This window comes from Chelonoidis abingdonii, chromosome 13 (genome assembly GCF_003597395.2).
Source record: "Chelonoidis abingdonii isolate Lonesome George chromosome 13, CheloAbing_2.0, whole genome shotgun sequence".
Classification (NCBI taxonomy): domain Eukaryota; kingdom Metazoa; phylum Chordata; order Testudines; family Testudinidae; genus Chelonoidis; species Chelonoidis abingdonii.
The window spans coordinates 417372-423793 of NC_133781.1; the positions used below are offsets into that span (position 1 = coordinate 417372).

Below are 6422 nucleotides of genomic sequence, written 5' to 3' on the forward strand. Positions count from 1 at the left end.
GCTGAACTAGAGCTGACATTTATTCCTTTAAAAAAAATGTAAAAGCAAAACAAGACAAAACAAACACAGCCCCCCCCTCAGATCTGCTTCATTGTTTTGTAACATCACTATAGAGACTACACCTTCTAACCTGGGACATAAAGGTGTTGTGTGTGTGTGTGAGAGCCAGTGAGTGTGTGTCTGATTGTTTTTGTGGTGAGGGAAAGAGTGTGTTTGGTACATTTAGGCTGCTGTGGTAGAGTGAGTGTTTGCATGTTACATACTGTATGTGCGCCTGCTTGTGTGAAGGGTGAGTGAGCATCATGGTGTGTGTGTGTGCGCATCAGTCTATGGAAGATACTGCATGGATGCTTGTGTGAGTGTTTGCCTGTGTGTTTAAATGGCAACTATTGAACACAGTAAAAGTTACCTTCCTCTTTCCTTATTGCTTGTAATCTAGCACATCAACTTCCTCATGATATGTGGGAGGCAAATACCAAATAGAGCTGGGTGACTAATAAATTTTTCATTTCACTGGCAATTTTGAAAAATTGGAAAAAAAATAATTGTCGGTCCAACTGAAAATGGTATTTTTCCAAATTTCAGGTGAATCAAGAAGTCAAAAACAATTTTGTTTCAGTTTCATTTTGACAAAATCTAAACATTTTCTTTCGATGTTGACCATGTTTCAAAGTAAAATTAAGGGGAAAAAATATATGAAAAGTTGTTTTGTACTGGAAAATCAAAACGTTTCATTCCCAAAGGGGCAATTGTTTTACACTTCAACTGACAATGCCCCTTTTTTAACCTCTGACCAGCACAAACTTCTGTGGTTCCTTTTAAGAATCGACATAATTCTTCTCTCACACTGATATAAATCTTGATTATTTCTACTGATCTACTTTAGTGTAAGTGGATTTACTCCAAATTTATATCAGTCTAAACTAGGAGATGAACTTTTCTTTGGTGGCTTGATCTACATGCCCATTTTTTTAAGCTTTTTATTTAGGAAGTTTTAACAAGTTTACAAATCCTTGCCATGTAAATATCAGAAACAAAACAATTATTACAACAGCAAACTTTGGTTTAAAGAGACATCAGACAGGAATATAGTCAGTAGATCTTTCTATTTAACAGGCTTTTTACCGTAGTGCAGAGTGAGGATCATTACACCTCCTATGTCATTTCTGGTGATTTTATTAAAGTGAGTGACATTTCTGTATTCACATATTAACAGACCAGATATGTCTACCAAATGTTCATATGCAAAGCAATTAGACAAGTGTGCTGGGATTTTTTTTTCTTTTTTTACAGGTGAATATAGTTTGAGCACTGCATAAGAGGTCACCAAATATCCAAGTATTTATCTGTCCTCTGTCTATGTAATGGTCCATATGCAGCAGTTGACTAGAAGTTAAGAGGAAGGGAAGCGGGATGAGGGGAGGAAAAAACATGGGGAAATAGTTTTGCTTTGTGTAATGACCCATCCACTCCCAGTCTTTATTTAAGCCTAATTTAATGGTGTCCATTTTGCAAATTAATTCCGATTCAGCAGTCTCTCCTTGGAGTCTGTTTTTGAAGGTTTTTTGGTATTGTAAGATTGCGACTTTTAGGTCTGTAATCGAAAGATCAGGGAGACTGAAGTGTTCTCTGACTGGTTTTTGAATGTTATTCTTGATGTCTGATTGGGGTCCATTTACTCTTTTCCATAAAGACTGTCTGGTTTGGCCGATGTACATGGCAGAGGGACATTGCTGGCACATGATGGCATATATCACATTGGTAGATGGAGTAACTATTCCAACTACTCCAAGTTGTAACTATTATCCCCATTGTAGGGATGACAACTGAGGAATGGAAAGGTGAAGGGACTGAACAAATCAGAGGAATAGTTGGAATCAGATCTCAGGAAACCTTGGACCTTTGCTTTTTATTAATTAATTAATTAATTAATTAATTATCTGATAGTTGAATCTGATATAAGAGGCCCATTATATTAGGTAAGACACAGTCTTCGCCCCAGGGACAGGCAAAGGGTGGGAGGGAAAAGACAGCCCCAGGGAAGGATTTTCCCAAGGTAACAGAGCAGGTCAGCAGCAGGGTGAGGAATTGATGACAGACATCTGGAGTAGAGTCCTGTGTGCCCGCAGTGTTTGCTTCACAATCTTTCCTCGAGACCCTGCTGCCTGTTGGAATTGTGAATATTTTAGTTTCTGGAAACTCTTTGGGGAAGTAGAGGGCAAGAGAAATTAATTGTTGCCTCTGTGCTGTTAAGGGCTCCAGGCAGTGAGTCTCAAAAGCCCTTAGAAAACAGACATGGATAAATTACCTTCCTGCAGCACGAGCCTTTTTGACACACAGCTCATCTGCAGACAGCACAGATCTCAGTGTACTTCCAGCACTCAGCCTCAGTGCAGTGGGGGAATGGCCTCTCATAATACAGTGATAAGGGCATTAAACAGAGAGATTGGTGGATAGAGCAGTGTATATGGGACTCGAGAGAGAGGGGAAAACCAATTACAGTCTGTACCTGGAGGAGAAAAGACATTTCAGTTTGGGAGGATTCCACTTTGACTGGCACCATAAGTTTGCTCTTGTAATTAAATATATTTGGGAGTTACACAGTGGCACTTTAAGGATGAAATTGTAAGTGTTTTTACTTCTCTATCTGTTAGTTTTTGTTAGTTCTGTGTTTCTCTCACACTCTCTGTATCTATTCTTTTCTTACCTGTGTCTCTCTCTTTGTTGTTCTATCTATCTATCTATCTATCTATGAATTTGTGTATACTTCTCAGCTGATTGTTACTTCTGTCTATTAAATTGCTGCAAGGACTGTTGAGTCTAGAGCATTTGAGTGGTGTGGACTAGAAGCCTGGACTCCTTGGTTCTATCCCCAGATCTGGAAAACGAGTGGGGTCTGGTGAGTCAGAGTAGCGGGGACAAGAGCCAGGCCTCCTGAGTTTCATATGTGGCTCTGGGCAGAATTTCAGTCCAGGGTGGAGAGGAGAGGAACCAGAACTGGGGGTTCTATTTCTGTCTCTCATAAGGACTCTGGGACAGGCACCCCCCATAACTTGAAGCTGAGTGGTTAGGGCACTCTGCTAGCTTGTGACAAACTCAGACTCAATCCCTCTCTCTGACTGATGATGAGAAGGGGTTTGAATTACCACTTTACAGGAGGGATCCTGAGCCTCTAGGCTAAGGGCTGTTCTGAAATGAAACTGTCTCAGTCTCTTCTGTTGAAGCTGCTCCATTGTATGGATAATTCAATAGTAACTGGAGCAGGGACTTGAACTCTTCCAGACAAAAGGTGGGTGACCCAAGTACCATGCTGGAGAATTCTTCTCACTTGCGTTAGTTAGTCCAATGACTCTCCATTGTCACTCACAGCAGTCATTGCTGATAGCAATGATGATTTACTGGGACAGAGACTGAGATACAGTCTGATGCAGTCGTCAGAGGAGGGGACTGGGAGTCATGACACGTCACTTTTTTTCCCAGCTCTGGGGGGAGTTGAGTCCAATGGGTAGATCCAGAAGTCCTGGCCTGTATTTCCAGCTCCAGAAGGGGTGTTGTATTTACTGAATTAGTTCAGGGGGAGAACTGGGAGTCAGGACTCCTGGATTCTCCTTCAAGCTCTGGGAGGGAGTTTAGATGAGTAGTTAGAGAAGCAGGAGGGAACCGGAACATCTGTCTCTTGAAATGAGCATGAAACCCCAGCTAGAAGAAGGGGATGACGTGTCAGAGGTACTGTCTGTATTCCTGACTCGATTTCACTGTGTAATTGTGGCAGGGTTCAGTCACTTCCATGCAAGATGCTGCTTCAGTTTAGAGCAGTATAAAGTGGGAGTAATTCCATGGCATGCAGTGAAATTACCTCATATTGGAAGAAGTACTCCTTACAGCAGAATCTGGCCAGGCAGACCCCTGATTCTCCTTGGTAAACTGAGATTAGTAACATTTATACAACGTTATCCGTAGTTTGCCCACCTCTGGGTGACAGAGGTATACAAATACCTCGAAAGCAATTGTTCCTAATTCTTTTCTCCATCACGCTGGTGTAAAATAGGGGTAACTGCACTAGAGTCCATTGAGCTGATTCTACTTTCTCTCACCCCAGTGTAAATCAGGAGTAACTCCATTGGAGTCAGTGGGGAAGTTTTCTCCATACTCATTCCCATATTATACTAATCCTTACAAGCTAAGGGTCTAACTCAAGGAAATTAAGGTGGTTTTTAAAAAGGAGAGTTGTTTTACTGATCTCATCCTGGCCCTTTCTCTTTTCCCTCCTTCCACAGACATCACACGATGTCCTGAGAAAGAAAATGTCCAACCGAACCACTGTGACCAAGTTTCTTCTCCTGGGATTCTCTGAAGTTCGGGAGCTGCAGATATTCCACTTTGTGGTGTTTCTAGTGATTTACCTGGCAGCTCTAATGGGGAATCTTCTTATCTTCATGGCCATAACCTTCAACCACCAACTTCACACCCCCATGTACTTTTCTGATGAATCTGTCTCATAGACTCTCGGCTTCATCTCTGTCATTGTCCCAAATCATGGCCAGGCTCCTCATGAAACACACCAAGTCGCATATTCTATCGCTGGATGTGTTGCTCAAGTCTTTTTCCTCATGCTCTTGGTGGGAGCAGATTTATTCCCCTTCTTCTCATGGCTTGGACGGCAAGTATGTCGCCATCTGCCAACCACTGCACTATGAGACAATGATGAACAGCAGAGCTTGTGTCCAAATGGCAGCTGGTGCCTGGATCGGTGGAATTCTCAACTCTGTACTACACACTGGGAACATGTTTGCATTGAGCTTCTGTGGAGGCAACATGGTGGATCAGTTCTTCTGTGAAATCCCCCAGCTACTCAAGCTCACCTGCTCTGACTCATATGTGACTGAAGTTAGGATTATTTCTTTTAGTACATTGTTATATTTAGGCTGCTTTATTTTTATCACTGTGTCGTATGCTCAGATCTTCAAATCAGTGTTGAGAATCCCCTCTCAGCAGGGCCGGCATAAAGCCTTCTCCACTTGCCTTCCTCACCTTACTGTGGTCTCTTTGTTTGTTTGCACTGGGGCCTTTGCCTACCTGAAACCCACCTCCAGCTCCCCATCTGCTCTCGATATTGTGGTGGCTGTTCTTTATTCTGTATTGCCACCAATCATGAATCCAATTATCTACAGCATGAGGAACAAGGAGATGAAAGCTGCCCTGAGGAGACTGACTGGGTGTGTTTAATTCCCCAGGAATTCATTTCTGTCTTTCTCTAATAAAAGTTTGCTTACTTAGTATCTGCTTATTAATGTCAGTGATTTCCATGACCTCACAGCTTGCACAAAACCAGGTCTGATTCTGATCTCAGTTGGACCAATGCAAATCCAGATTAACTCCCCTGATGTCACTGCTGCTGGGGTGATTTACACCAGTAGAAAATCTGGTCCAGAGGTGGAGTTAAATGGGTGTAAATTGTGTGTGCAAAGGAAATCAGACTTTCATTCTGTGTGAAAACAATACTCGTTACACTGCTTGACCTCTAGCACCCGTTCCATGGGCAGTGAAAACAATGTTGGGAGCTGTCTTGCTTTTGTGTATAAATCAGGAGTCGCTTCGCTGGAACCAGAGGAGTCAGACTGGTGTAAGACTGGGGTAGGGGAGAGAAGACATTTGGGGTAGATCCTCAGCACATCAATGTAGTTCCATTGACTTTGGTGACCCTAAAGCAATTTGCTGCATCTGTGGATCTGAGCTACTGCTTCCAATGAAGCTGCATATCCATTGCCACGAGCTGTCAACTGGGCCCACTGTCTTCTAAATCACCATGCGTGGCCTAACCATTAAAGGGGAACAAGGAGGCAGACTGTGTCAGTGGGGCTTACATGTACATTGGGTATATGAGTGATGGAGAAACTGGCTAGAAATTACAGGGAGGTTTCTAACCACCAGTGCGGCAAGGGTCTGGAGCATCCTCCAAATAGAAGTTGGGCGGGGCGGGGGGCAAGTGGCCAAATTCATTTTAAGAGACAGCTGGACACATGTCTGAGTGGGATTGTATGATGGGGCTGCTTGTGATGGTGGGGGGCAGAGCTCAGCAACCCTGGGTCTCACTTGCAGCGTATGTCTTATGTTTCTAAAAGTTTATGCTTCAGGGTTTCGTATGGCCACTGGCAGGGGTCAGGAAGGGATTCCCCCCTTGCAGTGTATTCTGGATGTTTTTTTTTTCTTTCAATCTCTGTAGCATCAGGGCAGCCGTAGCTGGAGATGGAGCATTGGGTGGGATGTGCCAGGGCTCTGAGGTGGCACTGAGCCATTATCTCTCTCTTTTGGGTGTTTGGCTGGCTGGTTCTTGCCCACATGCTCAGGGTCTAACTGGTCATCATCTGGTGGTCAGGAAGAAATTTCCCCCCCTTTCAAATTGGCAGGGACCTTGGGGGGGG

At 43.4% G+C, this 6422-nt stretch overlaps 1 pseudogene; it reads left to right on the plus strand.

Annotated features, from left to right (window-relative positions):
- Positions 1-4145: 4145 nt before the first annotated feature.
- On the plus strand, positions 4146-5226 carry LOC142047702 (olfactory receptor 14A16-like; annotated as a pseudogene).
- Positions 5227-6422: the final 1196 nt, after the last annotated feature.